A 19,950-nucleotide genomic window follows, 5' to 3' on the forward strand; every position below is an offset into this window, starting at 1 on the left:
AGGAAATCCTCAGTGACAGTTCTAGAACGTCGTACGATTGCTGTGAAAGTGATGGAGGAACTCTGTGTCTTCCAAGACATAATCCCGCTGTGGTGGATCCCAAACCCGTGCTGAGAAAGTAGAAGGTACCCTCTCCAACACTTACGGATCCGCATGAATTTTAGCGATCTGGATGCCTAAAGGGGAAGATAGGCTGATGGGAAGTATATGAAACATGCGCTGTCTCACATGCATATGACCAATGTCTGCCCCTTAATGGACACAGAAAATTAAGCTTGCAACAACCCACCGGAAGAGGTGAGGCTTCGGCCATCCTCTGAAGTGGGGAATAAGGTCGTGCCCTTGGGTCTGGGAGATAAGACTAAGTGGTACTCCAACACGTGTGAAAAAAGGGATGATAGTGTGCCCAGTGGAACAGATCCACGCCCTACCAGGAGAATAATGTAGGCACTGCCCTCAAAGAGCGTTTCTTGCGTGCTCTTGAGTACGGGATGGAATACTTAATATTATAACGTACACTCGTACCTCAAGAGTAAATGAGGTAGTGGAATCATTCGTCTCAAGTTTCGTTGTCATTACTAGGTTTAGGAACCATGTCCCTGCCAGGGAAGCCGCCGCTTCCAAATGATCTTTATCTTTACAGGGAGACAGTCTACATCAGCCATTGGATCTGGTAATGTACAGTGTACCTGTATCGTAATTAAAAGTAGTTTCGTATTGCTTGAACGACCCTACCGAAGGAGAGTGTGATAGTCCCCCTAATCATGGTGTGCGTGTACCATTGGACTCAGAATGTAGCTTAGCTACGATGTGTACGAGTTACGTAAACTCGTTAAAGATATGCACCCCTGTATTAGTTAGGCGAGCCTACGAGGGGAGACAGACTCCTACATTTATTATGTGAACTTGCAATTCATTCCTTGTGTTCATCCATTACTGGTAAACCTTCTGTTTTATCCCCTCCCAAAACAGAAATCAAGAGGAGTAGGGTCAGAAGAACAAGGTGGATAAATATCCAGACTACCACGACCAATCCATTGATTGAAATAGATGGCATTCAGATGTTCAGTGGTCAACATAATAGCGTGAGTCAATGCTCCGTCATGCTGCAAGATGAGATTCCGCTTTGTGTGCGAAGGAACATCGTTTAATTGGTTCATCACATCATTTTGTATCAGATGAAGTTACCGCTGTGCATACTCGTGTTCATGAAGAATAAGAGGGAGGAACCAACAAGAATGTCCCAACCATGTCACACCACACGTTTATAGAAAATCTGTCTTGGTATCACCTGGCAATTGTTGTGTTAGGGTTTTCCCGAATCCAAGAGTATCTGTTACGACTATTATTCACATTAGTACTAGTGATGATCGACTCATTAGTAAATAAAATGTATGGAACTTGTTTAATAACGAACGACACAATTAAAATGGGAAGAATGATCACAGGATGTAAGTGCTGCACTGGTTGTTCGTGAAAAGTAACATATAGTGTCCACCATACACGGGTAAGAGGAATACCCAGACGTGTTGACATATGCCTGGTACTTGTGTTAAGACTTTGTTGCATCAAGGAAATTACTTCCTCCTGTTCTTCCACAAATTGTCTGGTTTTACATCCAGAAGTTACTTTAACTCTGGAAACTGTTTCATCTTCTCTCGATGCACGGAACTTATTAGTAAACACTGCTTTATTTAGTGACCTACGTAATGGAAAAGTCCTCCTGTACAGAGATGGAGTGGGTCAATGGGTCGTGGGTTAAGTGGGTCAAGATTTGTGAGTGGATCAGTGCATTGTAGACATCATATTATGAATACTGGTGAATTTGTCTCCATTTTAATTTCAAGGCCTCCATTTTTTTTCCTTTTTCATTTGTTTCTATTTACTTACCTGAGATGAGTATATCTAAGTGAGAAAAGAACTTCAGGCACTTCTGGATATTTGTAATTGTAATAACAATAGGACTTATTCCTTGGCTTTCGAGACACAGTCCAATTTTACAGTGTTTTTATTTTCCTTTACGTTCGTATACTTTACTTCGATTTGAGACTTTCAAATGTTATCCTATTTTCCAGTAAATAATTATATATGATATTTAAATTGAAAGTCATCGCAGTATGGCTCATGAGAAACACTTGAACATTTTATATCGTAAAGGTCAGATCCACCGGTATTGTAATAGAGCGGTGCTTGAGCGATTGACCGTAGAAATTAATTCACCGAGTAGTCATAATTTCACAGCCTTGTTTTATTACAAGTATAAACTATTTAGTCAGTGAAGAGGAGGGTGTGGATCATAGGTCAGAGTTGATGACAATGGATTTCGAAGGGTGATGGGTCAGTGTAAGTCACGATAGACAGTGAGTCGTGGGTCACGCTGGATGGTGGTTCAGTGGGTCATAGGTCAAGTTTTCATTGACTCACGCCATCTCTGTTTCTGTGTGTCAACAACCGCGTGAGCATTTTCATCACAAAACCTGTACATAAACATAATGTCCACATGTAAGGTACGATTGTACGGTAACTTTATGTGAAATGCTTCGGAAGCAACTCTGGTAAATGAGATCACAAATGTGCACTGTTCTAAGTATACACACTCTCAGCACTGTACGTGTGACAATTCGGTGAGTGTGTCATATGTGCTGTTATTTGTTGGCTAACTTGCAAACTCGATAATAACACTTATAATCGACAATCATTATAACATATATGAGCCTCGAAACTACTATTCAGTAATTGTTGGGGAATGTGATAGTTTACCTAGCAGCTAGTATGTAGTTTCTATTTCAGTAAATTATTTACTTCCAAAACATGAAGTGGAGTTGATCTCGGTGGTGGCATTTTTATTTATGATCATATTTCAGTCATCGTTCAAAATTGGACTCTTGTTCATATCAACCTTTTGGCCTAGAATTGCTTATACTCCAATTTCCCATTTGACACATGCCTGGTTCCACTTCAACTTTATCGAATTTTGGTGTAAATAGATAGTGGTTAATTCAAGTATCTCATATGGTTAATTGGAGAATGAAATGATTTTAGTTACACTTCATTGGTGTGTTTTCATGTACAGTTGTCAAACAACTTCATTTACAAAGTATTTTATTTCGTATTAAACGGAAATTACTATTGTGAGAGATAATAAAGTACATAGCATAAATTATTTATAAATGATTGCAGGGAACGAGATGTAGTCTACGAGGAAGAGCAATATGGTAGACTTTAGTGTTGAGATTTGGCAACCACGCTTTCTGAATGAAAGAAGAGTTGAGAAATGACTAGCAAAGTAATCGAACGCGAAGACAAACGTTGTTGGCTTAGCACCACTTTGAAGAGTGTCCATGGGTTGAAGTGCGCTGAGACAAAGAATGAATGAGGATTTTCTGGGTTTTCCTCATTTACACCAGGCAAATGCCAGAGTGGTACCTAACTTATGGTTCTCACGTCGCTTCCTTCCTTCCTTCCCCTTCCCTGGATAGTGTTCTCGCCGAGGAACGTCATATGTCACGGGCTAAATGGCCATAAATTCCTAAATATATTTATCAGGAGATATGTAACCTTCTGAACATGTCTCCAAACATGTCAATCTCTCATATCATTTCTACTCATCTTAGTCTCCCTTAACACTGAAAAAAGCACTTTGCAATAACTTCTTAACCGATAAAAGTGGTTTGACTACTTTGGTTGAAGAATCATATGGGAGAAACACATCGGAACTCGGAAATATTGAAGTTATCGAAAACAGAGGATTCGATCTGGAGGAAAAAAATCCTTGTTTGGAATGATTCGAAAGGAATCGATTCCACAAAAGGAACCAAGCTATCCATCAGTACTCAACTGTCCAGTTAATGTGCTTATTCATTGGACATACATAGAACGGGATTACCATCGTAACTCCGTAAAGCGGCACTATCACATGATTATTATATAACATTGCATAATGTTTATAATATAAATGCATAGTACGTGCTTTATTTTCTAGCTGGAGTAAATATCAGTAGATTTTATCGGTTATTTTTTCATCAGCAGACCGGGGTATTTACGAACACTTGTTAAGCTTTGATTATAAATAACTCTTTTGTTTATAGAGATAAAATTAAGATTTCTTGTGTATAGAAAGCTTGCAGTTTTTCCTGTTTACGAAAGTGCAGACGAAAGTCAAAACTAACATTTTTCAATAAATCAGTGAGATGGTTTGAAAATGTACACTAATGTCCAAAATTATTTTCGCATGTCTATAAATATGTTGCTGTAGAAATATAATTTGATAAAGAATCGCACCGTATTTCTTGTAATGTTAGTATGTGAATAATAGGCAAAGACATGTATGTGACAAATTTCATGTCAAAACAGCAGTAAATAAGAACAATAAAACGAAAATACAACTTTCTTGTCCATTTAGCAACATTTTGTTTACTCATTCTAATTTTCGTATTTAGAATTCTTCTTCTATGAAATTTACCACAAATATTTATTTTATTTATTTATTTATTTTATTTATGTAAGAATCACCAGATACAGCTCAGAGGCCATTTTACACTAGATATCCAACAACAACAATAACAATGGAAAGGATTTGGGAAGGTATCGCCCAGAGCCTGTTTAGTAGGTACCATCCCGGAATTTGCCTGAGGAAAACCTCAGTCCTGAGGAATGGGACTGAGGGAAACCCGGAAAACCTCAGTCAGGATGGTCAGCAGCGGGATTCGAATCCACGACCTCCAAAAAGAATGCGAAGCCAAAGCTCTACCACTTGAGCTACTTCGCTCGGTAATATATATATATATATATATATATATATATATATATATATATATATATATATAGAGAGAGAGAGAGAGAGAGAGAGAGAGAGAGAGAGAGAGAGATCCCGATTATATGCATAATATCAGTATTAAAAGTACCCTCCAAAATCATTATCAAATTATATTCTTACAAGAAGACAGTTACAGATATGCGACAATCATTTTGAACATGAGTGTACCTATGTTCAGGATTGCCCCAGTGGTCGGGGTAATCCAGACATACTGTTTACTTTAAACTTTCCTTTACGATAAAAGCGAAATGCGTTAAAATACATTGTAATTATACCGAAATTTAGTATTTAAATATTTTATAACAATTATATTTACAAACATAACTCAAGTTAATGAGAAACATGACCAGATCTCATCATCTTTGAATCTATTATGATTGAAAACTAATAGGTAATAGGCTAAACAAAATGTTCTCTTATGAAACAAATTCAGAAATAACGGTGCATTAAGTAAAATATTCATTAAAATGAAAACATTATTTGGAATTGTTGAAATCACAGATATACGCATTAATGTTTTGCTCCCAAAGACAGTATTCTTTATTAGTCCAAAGCTCAAATGCGGTTAATAGGCTGAGCAAAATTGACTAACTGCTAATAGATGGTACTAGGCTAAATAAATTTGTAAAACACTTTGTGAATCTCACACAGCAAACAAGTGCAGCCTATGATGAAGGATCAGATATCTAAAATACGCTTACTGATTATAGAATAATGAAGTAGGCTACTTATGGCTTAAAATAATAAGTGTAGCAAACTATTCATTTAATAAAGCTAATAACGCTTATTCCCAAGACATGATCTATTTCACAAACCAATTTCATTAACTTATTGCTTACTTTTCAATTAAAATAAAACTATTTAAAATTTTTTGATAATTTTTCACACCATGTATTTTCACTCCGGGGTAATGGCAAACATTATGTCTGTCATTTCCCCGTAATATATCATTTTATTGTTGAAGTTGAAACTATTGACTGCATACAGGCTAGTAAAATTACAAAGAACTAATGCACAAATATAGGAGAATATATAACCTTATCTGAAACAATATAGATAAGATGAGAGCCAACTTATCATGCCAAGATTGTTGAATCAACGTTATAAGTGAATCGGCAAAAACAACAAAACGTCTTCTTCCAGGCAATCTACTCAACTGTCACCAAATTTGTGCTACACTTTTCCAGGTTTCTCCGCTAGCGTGCAGTAAAATCGTCTGTTTTCTAACAAGCGTCCTTGGGCGTAAACTTTTGTGTTTGGCATTATCCTAGTGTTCGCGAATACCCCGGTTTTCCCTATTTACAGGGTGTTCATAAAGTCCGTTGCCACACCCCCTGTATCTTCGAAACGACTGTGAATATGAGAAAACGCAAAAACACTTCCATCATTATTTTAAACGGCTTGAATTTTAAGCTATAGAAGGTCCACCCCAGACACCCCCATATATAGGGAGTAACGGACTTCATGTAAATGAAATGTGAACCCCGTCATTTTGTATGAGATCAACATAGGGACTTGAAACGGTCTAGAAAATATTTCTCTTGTCGAGACCTTTCCAACGATGCATTACTCGACTCCCTTTGCGATTTAACATTTTCAAGTTGATCCCACGTACCCCTATATGGGGTGTCCGGGCTGGACCTTTTATAGTTCAAAATTTAAGTCTCTTTAAATAATGATGGTAGTGTTTTCTGTCATATTCGCAGTCGTTTCGAAGATACAGAGGGTGGCAACGGACTTTATGGACATCCTATATATATATATAATCTTAGGGATGGCCACAAAGTTCCGGTTCTGGCTTAACCGGTTCCCCGAGGAACCAGTTCTTGAATATCCGGCTTTCAGAACCAGTTCCGGAACCGGTTTCAGACCTTGATCCGAAAACCAGGTTCCAGAAAAGTATCTTAGAAACCCGTTTCAGACCTGAATTCGAAAACCAGGTACCAGAACTGGATCTTAGGAACCGGTTCCAGGTCAGGATCCAAAAACCCGGTTCCACAACCGGATCTTAGGAACCGGTTTCAGACTTGGATCCGAAAGCCCCCAAAGACCCGTAAAGGAGACACAAACATCATCTTCAAAACACTGCTCAGAGAACCACGCGCTTGTGCCCTTCCCGTCCAGACCCGCTTGTGCCACCCAGAAAAAACTTTTGGTCCACCAGTGGGCGTTTAGACAAATGAGTTTGTCAGTTTGCCTGTTTAGCCAATGAGTTTGCCAGTTACCCAGTTTGTTTAGCCAAATGAGACAAGCGGTTGCCGCCTGGGCGCCTGCCTGTCGCTTCCACCATTTCATCCAGCACACTGTTCATAGCCTGCCAGCAGCTTGGGTTTAGCGTAGGGATGGCTACAAAGTTCCGGTTCCGGCGGTCGGTTCTTGCAGATCCCGTTTTCAGAACCGATTCCAGAACCGGTTCCAGAGGTAGATCCGAAAACCCGGTTCCGAAACCTTATCTTGGGAACCGGTTCTGGCCATCCCTAGTATGTATATAATATTGAAACAGCATGGCGCTGTTATTATTTCCGCATCCACTTAGGGCCGTATTCATAGATGATGCCCAGTCAAGATCGTGTCTTGAGTAAAACTTAATATTTGATAAATTTCCAGTCTTGAGAGAACTTATTCACAAACATGTTTTGGGAGTTTCTTAGCGAAAATTCATTTTGCCTGTATAAATTAGTGAGATCAAAAACTTGTCTTGCAAAATGTTTAAGTAAGGTCAAAATGTCATTTTCTTCAATACCTTCTTACTGAAAACCTGTATCTCAAAATCTTGACTGAGTACAATTATGAGACAGCAATTCACTTCTAAAGATAGATCTAAAGAAAAAAGTTTCCTTGCGGTGCATGTACAGTCCGCATAAAAAAATCCTGCAACACGAGCATGTAAGTTTATTGTGCAACGAAGAAGTCTTTTGTTCCAAACTAAGTGTGCAGGTGAGGACGCCGAGGTTTCTCCTGGCGTGGTTCGTGCGATTTAGACGTTATGTTGATTCTCTGGGCTGTTAGACGTAGTTTCACAATAAACTTACATGTAGGTTTATTTCTTCTTCTTCTTTTTCTACGCACTGTGCAGATACGACCTTTGGTTCTTTAATTCCAACTCTGGTGCCAAAACAGTAACTTTGGGCCTCTGTTAACCGCAACACCGGACCCTGGGTCCTGAAATAACATACTAGTAGATAATTTGGGACTACTAGCTTTGTGTTAAAATTTAGTTAATACAGCTTTTGTGTATGTGTGTTGACCCCGAATTGCAATATCAGAAGAGGATCTTGCATATCATACTAGAAAAACAATTAAAACTTCGAAAGAAAGTTTGGAAAGTGTTCGTTCACTATGGATAGTAAGGTGGAGTGTCCAGCTAGAAGTCTTGATTATTTTCCATGAAATTTTCTCAAATAATTGGTTTACAGGGATGCTTTAACAATACTAGCAAGAAATTGACTAACAATAGCAAATTGGCTTAAACATTTAACCTCGAGCACATCTTTCTTCTCATCAAGATACTCAATAAAAGAATTGCTCAAGATATCATGTTGCGTGTACAGAAGTAGAGAACCATAAGTTCTTTAATGTTGTTTTGTAAAGTAATGATTTTTTCAGGTTTTGCTCGTCTTTACATTATATGCGATATAAACACGATTTAGCTTAGTTGAGAATAGTCTTGGTAGCAGCATGCTAGGAATCAGAGTTCAGCTTTTCATTTCTGTGATCGAAATGATGATTGAAGGTTCAGATTTTATACCTAGGTTAATAATTAATTTACTGGCTTGTGAGTCGAATAAATTGATATCTATTAATACTTGAAGTGGGAAACTTAAGATCCGTAACATGATTACCATTTTCATGGTTTAAACTATTCTTTTGATAGATCTTTCATCTGTACGGGGAGTCCATAAAGACCTACAGGAAACTAAAACTCCAAAACTTCGAAAACGTTACGTTTAAGTGTATAAATTTTTGGGATTGGAAGAAGGGAAGTTTAAAGTATCGTTCTGGCCACAATGCTCAATGCTGAGTGTTTGGACGTGAATGGTGCACAATTGGAGGTTTGGCGATGAACATGAACTAGCTGAAACAAAACTTTGAACCTTTCTGTGAGTACATCAAAAAGTATTTGTTAATACATTACGTAGTTTTCAAGGTATAGATTTTTACTTTCCTACAGGACTTTATGGACACTCTGTATATTCATTTTCACCTTATTCGATTTAGTTGATTATACACCGCTAGTTGTTGATAGGAGCGTCCTTCTAACAGATCATACGGGTTCTGCTGGGGCCAAAGTTCAACAAAACTCTCGATAGGTGTATAAAAAAGACGGCGGTTTATCCGTTCAAATTTGATTTATACGTTCCTGACGTCTCAAATATTGCTTATAAAAATTTTCGGAAAGCGAAAAGCTCAAAAATTCCCCGAAATTAATATGGAATTCACCGTGTGTGGGCAGAATGTGTATAAGGACCCGCACTATTTTGTTTTAAGTTTAATTATAGTGTGTTTATGAGATTCCAAGTAGTGTTATCGACCATCTTCTAATACTTGAAACTGCAATAGATTGTAACCAAAGTGTTTCTTCCTTTCCTGAAAGCAAGCTTTACTCACTTGCCTTTAAGTAAACAAGTCAAAAATTTACAAGTATGACAATCACATTTCGTGCGATTCCACAAATCTTGATGTGTCATACAATCAAGACTCAATATTTCTAAGCAAATTTTGACTTCTGATGTCAAACATTTTCTGGAAACACTGCTCAAAACATCACATATAGAAAAAATATAGTAAAACCAAATTGTATCTAGAGAAAAACATGTTATCATCATTATTACTTGCCCCATTTAAAATTAACGAATTTTCAGCTTTTTTTAGTTTCCACGTTCTGATTTTTTTCTGAAAATACTTTTAACCCCAAAAACACATTGTGATCAAATTTAATACAAAAACTCCGGGCACTGTTAACTACATAGCTACCCATTTCTCATTACCGAGTTACTTCAAATCGGAACTATGCAGACGCTTTTCAACTCAAAATTTTGTAAAGTACCCAAAATTCAAACATGTATTTTGGTAATTTATTTTGTTTATTGTAAAACAAGGAAGCGATAATCAAGCTATTTAAGAAAATAAAAATAGATAACGTAGGCATCACACCATAGTTATAGGAAGTTTTCCTATAAGGAAATAACAAAGTAAGGCATTTCATAAGGATACCTGAGCTAAACTCTACGCTACAACCAAGAAGCGTCGAATCCTGGAAAAGGGTTGTGCTGAATGAGTACGGACAGTTGACTTGTGAGTTGGAATTAAGATAGGATAGTGAAAAGACATAGATTGGAGATCATCAAAGCTAAACTACCAGTGAGTATCACATCTATTTATTTGGATAGTCCTAATGGTAAGTTTCTGTACCATTACGATTTAGTAGATTTTTATAATTAAAACCATTTCGAGTCCTGATAGCTTTTGGTGTGATGCCAAAAAGATCCAAAAGAAATTGGCTTCCATTATTTCATTTCTTCATTTCCATTACAATATTGCCATTTAGAAGAGTGGTATGTCGTATCTAACATACAATCCCATAATGGAAGGATTTCTTTATGACTAATGACTCTGTAACTAATCAGTTTCTAGAATCAATGACCTTGTTAAGTGTAAAGCAAACTTGTAATCTTCATATATAGTCCTACCAAATTACACTTTTCTGCTAGTTTTCGTTTCAGTATACATGAAGTTTGGTTGCTTGGTTTTGGTGGATAGCTCGCACGCCGTTTTGCAGAAACGGTATATCGGATTAGACTCCCCAGTGAAAGAGTAGGTACACGTCTCGTATAACTTCGGTACTGCATTGTATGCTAAACTTCCACAAATAGCAGCAACAATAACGAAGTTTGGGACAGTCTACATGTAGCTGAATTGTTGTCTTTGGCATGATAAACAAATGCGTCATCTTTTGGTTTTCCATCGTGACAAGAGACTTAAGTACGTTTAGGTTAGATATTGTAACGTTCATTTATAGAAAGGAGGTCGTTACTCCACACTGCCCTAAAACTTTAAATGTGGAAACATATGATTTCAAATTAGCACAACCAAAACAAAACTTATCGCTTTCATTTAATATTGGAATCTGTAAGATATTATTATTATTAGCAACCAATTATGTTATTATATCAAACTCAATACTTAACAGCTCCATTAGAATATGTGGAGTCTGACTGAAGAAGTAAAGAATTCAACAACTTATCCATATAATTATGATTCAATGCATCACACCTTACTAATCCAAACACTTTCACTAGTAATACGCGGAAATACGCTATAATTTTATAATTTGACCTAAAATAATTTTGAGCGTTGTATGGAAAAGCTGGGAAATAATAGAGATTCGTCGAGTACGGTTTCCAGCACACATCTAACAGCTCACGCTGAAGTGCTTGCTCATACCGCAGACAATCGTCACCAGAACAGTTATAATCAAAATATTTGCCAATGAAAATTTCTAACCAAAAAGACGCCATAAGAAACCGATCAAGATATAGACAAAAGCTTTCATTTTATTCCAAGTAACTAAGAAAATGACTGTTACACTATATATGCCCATAATATACTCGTGTTATTCGTACATGATACTTCCAGGGGTCAGTCACAAAACCAGAGAAAGCCAGATAATGACCACTGACCTACTTCAGTCCACAAGATAATGACCACTGTGTTGTGAGACAGACATGGTCCACTTCTTGTATAGTTTATGCCAATCATTTTGAATGGGCCTATGTTTGACATTCGAGGAAAGATTTCGACACGTTTTTATGTTTGAGGGACGACGAGAGAAACAGTTAAAGAGAGGAAAAGGCAAAAGAATTTACTAGAAATGTTTTCAAGTACGAATTATCATAGATCAATTAGTGGTGTACCAGCAAAACCATCAATCTTCATGTTTGCTCGCCACATTTGCCTTTATCAATATTCATCTGCTCCTTGCATAATCATGAAATTTAATTAGAGTAAAAGTAGCAAGTTGACATCACATAGCATCGAGTTGAAAATAACTGGCCTATGATCTATGAAAAACCATCAACAAACTACCAATGATAACACAAAATATAGCATAGTAAAAAGTTTCAGAACATTCAAAATCGAAAAAGGATCATCTCCGACACAGTGATCATCCTCTGCAACAACGCATGACCGCTTCTCGTCGCCCCGCAAAACAAAAATTTATGTGGAAAATTTAGTTTAACTGGAGTTCAGTGTTTCTTTTCAGCACTATGGCTATATAAAATCTGGGCTTGGCTTAAACTTGAAGGAAGAGGAATGCACATCATCGTAATGCGTTCAAATTTTAAGGCTCACCCAACGGGAATCAAACCCGGAACACGGTGCAGCAAATGCGCACTCACTAGTCACTAGACCAGTATGGAGTACTGTGGGAGATTTGAGACAGTTACAGTTACTATCTTCTTAAAAAGTAAATGAGTTTGTTGAATGAAGACTTCTTTCCAACAACGAAGAACTCTATCAAAGTGTAACTTTATCGTTTAATGTATTGGGAAGTAATCCCACTTTCCACCAAAACCGTCTGCTCTATTATACTAAGTAATACACATTACTGCGCCCTACATACTATCCGCTATCAGCAAAAACAACAATAAAGAAAAGACAGTCCAAGTGCACGAATGTTCAGTGTTACTAGTTCACAAAGACCGTGTGTTCCAGTACATAGATGTTTCCACCATGACTTTTATAACCAGTATATATCAATTACAACTCTGGAACTTGCTACATAAATAACTCTTTCTGACCAGAGCTTACTATATACGTATATAAGCCTATATTGAAACGTAAATCAAGTGTTATAGTATCAACAACATAACGATTTCATCAGACAATCAACTGCTGTTTTCCTTTCTTGGGCTGAGATTTGTCAAACCTCAAACCTGTCTGGACTATGTTACCGACCCACGTGCTATTTATCTTTCCCCTCGGTTCACACAGACAGGAAAATCTGCTGCGGACCCGCGCGAACCGGGAATATATTGATTCTTACCATTCATGCCGCATTAATTGCAGACTCGCGTGATTCTGCTGCGGACTCGCGGCGGGCAAAAATTGAAAAATGAAATGAAATCTTTAAGTTTTACGTTCTACGTTTTTGCCGGTTAGGCTAAAGGAGATGGTGATGATGAGAAATGAATGAAATAGTGGAATGAAGAAAGTGAGAGGAAACGGGAGAACCCCGACAAAGCCCACGAGAACGGTGTTTCTCCACCACAAAGTCCACACTGTGCAAGCTGGGATCGAATCAGGGACCCCAAGCACCGTAGGTGAACGCTCTACCACTGAGCCACCGTGCCCCAACGGGCAAAAATTGAGTTGCAGGAACTGCTCGCTCGCAGCGAGTCCACGCAAGTGGAGCGGGTCGGCAAACCATTGCTGGCAATCAGTCAAGCCACACGAGCAGATCTTCCTGCAGAAAGGGAAATCGAAGAACTCGACGTAGAACTCTTTATAAACAAAATTCTAAAATATCCCGAGACCTGGGATTGAAAAATATCGAGACAGAAATTAAAAGCAAGATGCACGGAACAAGGTGTGTGAGATTGTATGTGAGAAATTTAATGATAAAAACAGAAGAAAAAACATGTATTATTACTACTTTTTAATGCAAAAAATATTCATGTAGTATTTACATTTGATTTTCGTATAGCGTCGCCTTTCAGCAGCTAGCTATGAACATTTTTTTTTTTGGTGATATTAACAACAATAGACTACAAATAGCTCTGGAGAACGAGCCACTATAGTTAATGCAGTTTCTTTCATGAGATTTCTTTTGTCATTCACTTCGGAATGACGGATCATTTATAACACAGCATTATACTCTAGATCGAGGTCATGTGTTATAAGCATAGCCTCTGAGCTGAAAAGGGACGCTAAAGTCCAAAACAACCATCAGCAAAATAAGGGGGGAAAAGAAAATAAAAAAATACATCGTTTCTCAGCTTACGATTTGTTGGTTTTATTTGTCAGTGCATTATTATTATTATTATTATTATTATTATTATTATTATTATTATTATTATTATTATTTAAAAACAATAGATTTAACACAAAAATTAGTTGAACATCAGGGTACTCATAAGATTAAAGAAAGCAACTCTATTGCATATTCTTTGGTCATTCAGGATAATTAGACGTTTTTAATACTAACTTTTGCAAAGATAATTATCATTATAAGAAATTCCTGGAACTACTGCGCCCATTATCTAATTGTCAATCGTGTTTTTAAGCGATGGCTATCTCTTAACAACCGTGTATATACTTTCAATTCTGTCTCTCTTTTTTTTAAAAATCGTTTCCACAAACGTTATTATACAAAACTAGCTAGTATACCAGTTCTTCACTCGGGGAAAATAGGTTTATGAAAAACATTCAAACCTCCTTCCCCCTGAGGATCGCATTTCAATGAAAGTGTAATTAGAAACCCCATTAGATATTCTATTTTTGGCCTAAATTTTAACTTCCCTACCTACTTAGAACGTAAATAAATAAATGGAAGTTTTGATGTCAGTAAATGACTGCCGTTCTTCTCTTAGGAGCGGAAGCTACGAAAGCCATGTAACATGTTCCATTGTTTTTATATAGCAATTCATATTTCCAATCGCACAACTTTAATTTAAGAGGTTCTCACATTCAGCACTGTATGAATAGATAGAGGGAAATGTCACAATTATAGAAATGTTTCCCTTTTTCTACCTTAGAAATGAACTATTACGAAACACTAAATCCATTCTTTTTATTTAAGAGTTTACATTCGGAATTCCACATCTCGAATTTAAGTGAAACCTCACATTGAACACTTTCTCAATATATAAAGGATAATTTCACTACTATAAAAATGGAATGAAATCTTTAAATTTTACGTCCCATGATTATGCCAGATAGGCTAAAGGAAACGGCGGTGATGAGAATGAATGAAATGATAGAATAAAGAAAGTGGCAGGAAACGGGAGAGCCCGAGATAACTCAAGCACACGGTGTTTGTCCACAACAAAGCACACTTAACTCGGGCTGGGATCGAACCAGGGATGCTACGCACCAGAGGTGAACGCTCTACCACTGAGCCTCCGCTACTCCACTACTATATAAATCTCCCTTCTCCCCTTCAAGAGAAAAAAATTCAAAAATGCTGAAACCTGTGCTCTATTGTTTTTATTTAGGAGTTTACATTCCGAATTTTACATCTCTAACTGTAGCGAATCCTCACATTTGGCTCTTTGTGAGTAAAGGGAAATTTTACTATTATTGAAATTCCCCCTCTTAACCCCTTTAGGGGCGGGATATTCGGAAACGCTCAAATAAGTATCTTTTTTTTTAATTTAAAGTTGCCATCATACGTCAAAAAATCGAAATTAGTCACGCGATAGTTAAACCACGCCAGTGGCTGCTAATAACAACTGCAAATGTCAATAAATAGGGTTCGATCCCAGCCTCCGCCAAGTGAACTTTGTGGTGGACAAACACCGTGTGCGTGGGTTTTCTCGGGGTTCTCCCGTTTCCTCCCACTTTCTTCATTCTACCATTTCATTCATTTCTCATATTCACCGTCTCCTTTAGCCTAACCGGCATAACCGTGGGACGTGAAACTCAAAGCTTTCATTTCATTTCATTTGTCAATAAATAGGTCCCCGAACGTTTTACTTTCTATATTCATACAAACGATAGTTAGTTAACATAATTACCTTAATATAACAACCAACATTTTAATTGGTGGTATCGCAAGTCTCCAAGTCTCATGATAGTATCTTCTGCTTTAATTTTATAACTTATTTTCGTTAAGAGTTGATCAAATGAAGTGCTGCTCATGCGAAAATAATAAAAGAACTTTTCTTCGCCATTCCATAAATCAATAAACATGGAAGAAAACTGCAGCTGGAAATAAAATAAGCTGTTTTCTATGTTGGACTGAGACACCCGCCCGAGTTTATTTCAAGCCCGCAACAATCTTTTCGCTCGTCTGAACTGGTTGATCTGTAACGCCCGCGTGAGTCTTCTGTGAGTTCACCGAGGGCCGCAGCAGACTTTCCCGCTCGTGAGAACTGGCACTTTTAGGGCTGTGTATCTGGCTCGATACTGATGATAGACACATTTTGCCTTGTACCCCTTGATGCATCGTGGTTATAGCCTTAAATTGAACAAAAGTTTACATTTTAAAAATAATTATAAACATTACAACATACAAATACGTAAAAATAACATTAAATGTAACATGAATAGCTTGAAAAAGCATCATGCATCATAAGCTGCTGCTGTAGGGCTGAACACTAGATTCAAATTTGTACTGTGAACAACTAGTGGGAGTACAATTAATAATTAAAAATAAAAACGGTCAGAACTGGTCATAGGAAAGCATATCGTATGCCTTGCTGCAACTCCAGACCAGATAGGTGGGTAGATAAAAGAGCCTATGGATTTTAGGTTCAAATTTGATCACAATATATTCTTGAGGTCTAAGCTAGTGTTTCCAGAAAATTTCAGACCACGGAAAAATCAACAAGTTGTCCAAAATTACGATAGAATTTACCATCTATGGGCAGAATAGATAAAAGGGTCCGCGATTCTTTGGTTCAAATTTGATTACAATGTATTCTTGAGGTCCCAAATAATGTTTACACAAAATCTCAGACCGCGAAAGTCTCAAAAGATTTCCAAAATTACGATATAATTTACCATCCATGGGCGGAATAGATAAAAAGCCCGGTGATTTTTAGTTCAAATTTGATCGGAACGTGTAAATCCGGTTTCAAGAAGTGTTTTCAGAAAATTTCAGACAGTGAAAACCTCAAGAAGTTGTATAATGTGAGAATTTTACTCTAATATTGGGGCAGTGTGAACATATACGAGAAATAAGACTGAGATTGTAATCTGAGTAGGCATATGTAGATTAAGTAAATCAATTCATATATGATTACAATATATAATTGTGTTTATAAGTATGTAATATACGTTAAATAGGGTATTGCAAACCATATGTCTTCGACACGAAGCCACAGTTCATCTATAGCTAGCGGAATTTGAAGGTATGAGAGGGGTTGCACAACCATAAACCAGACGTGTTCAATTGGCGAGAGATTGGGGCAACACACTCTTCAAGGAAGCATAGGAATATGATGTCCAGTCAAGTATATGCAACATGAGGACGCGCGCTATCTTCCTGAAATATAGCCCGGCAAGTCCTGCACTTACTGGACTACGATTGGGTTCAAGCACCTTACGAATAAACCATTGACTGATAAAATATTCATCAATGCGTAAAAGTACGGAATCAAATGACACCCACACCATAATACCTGGAGCCGGACTGACGTGGCAATGAGAAATACACGGGTCGACCAGCCTAGTGCAAGGGTAGCGCTAGATATGGATGTAGCCATCATAATGCTGAAGACAAAAGCGAGTGATTCATCTGAAAATACAGTATCTTGTCATTCAGCTCTCCATGCACTATATTCGTCACGCATTGGAGCTTCCCATAGCTAGGGTGACCAACCATCCCGTAAAAACGGGATTGCCCCGTTCTTTCACTACAATTCCCGGTGTCCTGAAAAAATCTCCAGGGACGTCAAAGTCTCGTATTTACATTGGGTACTAAAACTCTTTCCAATCGCTAAAATTTCCTAACTTGTTATTTTGTAAGCTATTTGTTTATATGTTGGATATGGTGGATGCACTGTTTCTCCTCTCAGGTTTCCCCACTCCAAGACACCCACTCCACACACGACAGTGGAAGGGGCTGAAAACCTTGTGAAAAACAAATGTAATCTGTTCTTGCTCTCTCTTTTGGGCGGTGGAAGATTGAGGCACTGTCATCAGTACAGTATAGTGTTTCCGTGATTTGACTAACTGTAAGATGTAAAGTGTTTTCATTTACGAAAGAAGAATAAAAGTATAGAACTATAAAAGTGAAAGTTAAAACTAGTTGTAAGCGAAATAGTGTTTAAAACTAAGAAAAAGCAAATAAAGGGAGTTGGAATCCAATGCTGAGAGTAGTTTGCTATAAATTCTGCACAGGTGAAAGATTTGATCGCTGCAGCCGCAAACTTTGTACATGAGTTTAACATTGTAATTGCCTATGTTTCTGTAGAGTAATGTTATCTTCGGTCAGAGTAAGTCAAACTTCAAATCAAATATGACATGTTGCGGTTGTTTTTATTGTGAAAACGAGTTGCTTATTGTTACTTTCTGTGCTATCTGCTTAACAATGTCTAAGCGTGTATGCAAGTGTAAGGAGGATTATTCTAAAGAGTGGACCTATATTTAAAAACGACGCTGTGACAGTGAAACCGAATGCACAGTTTGCAGCAGTGCTTTTAGTAGTTTTCATGTGTGCACCTTGTGACCATGAATTATTTAGCCATGAATTGCTACACAGTCAGACAAAACTCATTGTTAAGTTGTGTTCATTTCATAAACGATGCACACATGAAAAACATTCCTACAAAAATGTTTTGTGTTGCAAGGTCTTTTTAAAGAATGTATTGAATTCATACCTTTCCATTTAAAATTTTCGGTTAACACCCGTGGGCGCTATACTAAGAAAGCCGTGTTAGGCAACCAGTGCGTATCATAGAGGCCAAATTCTGCATGCACAGGTAGCTCACGTGTGTATCGACAGATGCTCAGTCTGCTAGATGCGTCACGGGCAACAGTGTTAAGGCAATGATAACTTACAGAACTTACAACAAAACATCATCAACGAAGAACAATAGTTGACAGAAGAGAAGCACCAGTGACAGGCCTCGCCGAGCATTGAAGGTCGTCTGAACGGACGGTAGAGAAAACGCGGTTAAAATATTTATAGAAATCAATCAGTACCTTGAACACCCTATTGTATTAATCACAACCTGACGTAACGTGCATATTCTGAGTATCCGGAAACGGGATATGTTTCTAACCACGATCGCAGTAAAACACGTTTTAGCACCATGAGAGTGGTCCGAGAAATTGCAAAGTGGAGCGCCAATGGTTGAAAATTCGTAATATGGTCTAATGAATCCTCTTTCAGCTTATATTCAAAGACTGACATGTTTAAGTATGGTAAACGCATGAGAAACCTTATGCTCCAAACGGTCTCCTCTCTACTACGATACATGTCAGTGGCTCTCTAGTGCTGTTTACCACAAGTTCCTGGCATTCTATGGGTTCTTAGGATCATATTACGCGTTAACGTAGTAGCTTGTGTTTAAGTATTTTATCACCAAGTGAATCCGAAGGTACATTTTGTTTTACATTTTTAGCCAATGGTTCAATTTTCCAAAATAAAATGCACAAATTCGCACTCCTAGAGGTGTTGAGGTGTGGTTTCATGAACATCAGGATGAATTACAACATCTCTTCTACCATGACCAATATTCAGACAGCAACATTACTTAATGGTCAGTTCGGAAGCTTATACTCCGGAAAAAATATCACTCTCCACTCTCACTAATGAAACTGAGTGTTGTACTTCATAAGGAATAGCTTGATATCCCTCTGAAACAACATTCTTATGCGCCTCAATTCCAAGCGAATAAGAGCTGTCCTGCAGATTAACGTCGGTTCCATGTCTTACGTATTAACAGGATAAATTACATTTTCGCCGGTTAATTCCATTATTTTCATAACCTGTGTGTATATATTATATGTATATGAAGAATTTGTTTTCAAATGGCAACATGACCATTAAAATCTTTTTTCCTGGAGGTGACAAAGAATTTGATCCTTTTAAAATAAGTCTTTCAGGTAAGTAAAGAAAGATTCCGTTGTTTACACCCGCAGACATTCTTAGCAGCATCTCATTGCTCCTAACTGATATTTTTAGACTGCAAAAGTATACCATACTTAAATACGAAAAGACTAATAGAACGACTGTCCGTCTATTTGTATATCTCTCGACAGGTATAGGATCACTAGATTTAGCGTCTCAAAAATAAATTATAAATCCGCCCTTATTCATCTGTTGTAACTGAAGTGTCAGATCTAATACTTTCCATTTCAACATTGGATTGCTCTAGGTTGAAAATCTCAAAATTTCAGAATCTGCAATGAACCTCGCTTGTTTCTTCAGAAGGACAACTCATTCAGATCCACCATAAAAA

At 37.5% G+C, this 19,950-nt stretch overlaps 1 protein-coding gene across 5 annotated transcripts in view; it reads left to right on the forward strand.

The window, feature by feature from the left end:
• The window catches only part of LOC145688249 (uncharacterized), a 277,974-nt gene that overhangs the window by 223,457 nt on the left and 34,567 nt on the right, over positions 1 to 19,950 (forward strand). The gene's annotated exons all lie outside the window — the stretch shown is intronic.

This window comes from Thermobia domestica, chromosome 6 (assembly GCF_964235325.1).
Source record: "Thermobia domestica chromosome 6, izTheDome1.hap1.1, whole genome shotgun sequence".
NCBI classification, from domain to species: Eukaryota; Metazoa; Arthropoda; class Insecta; order Zygentoma; family Lepismatidae; genus Thermobia; species Thermobia domestica.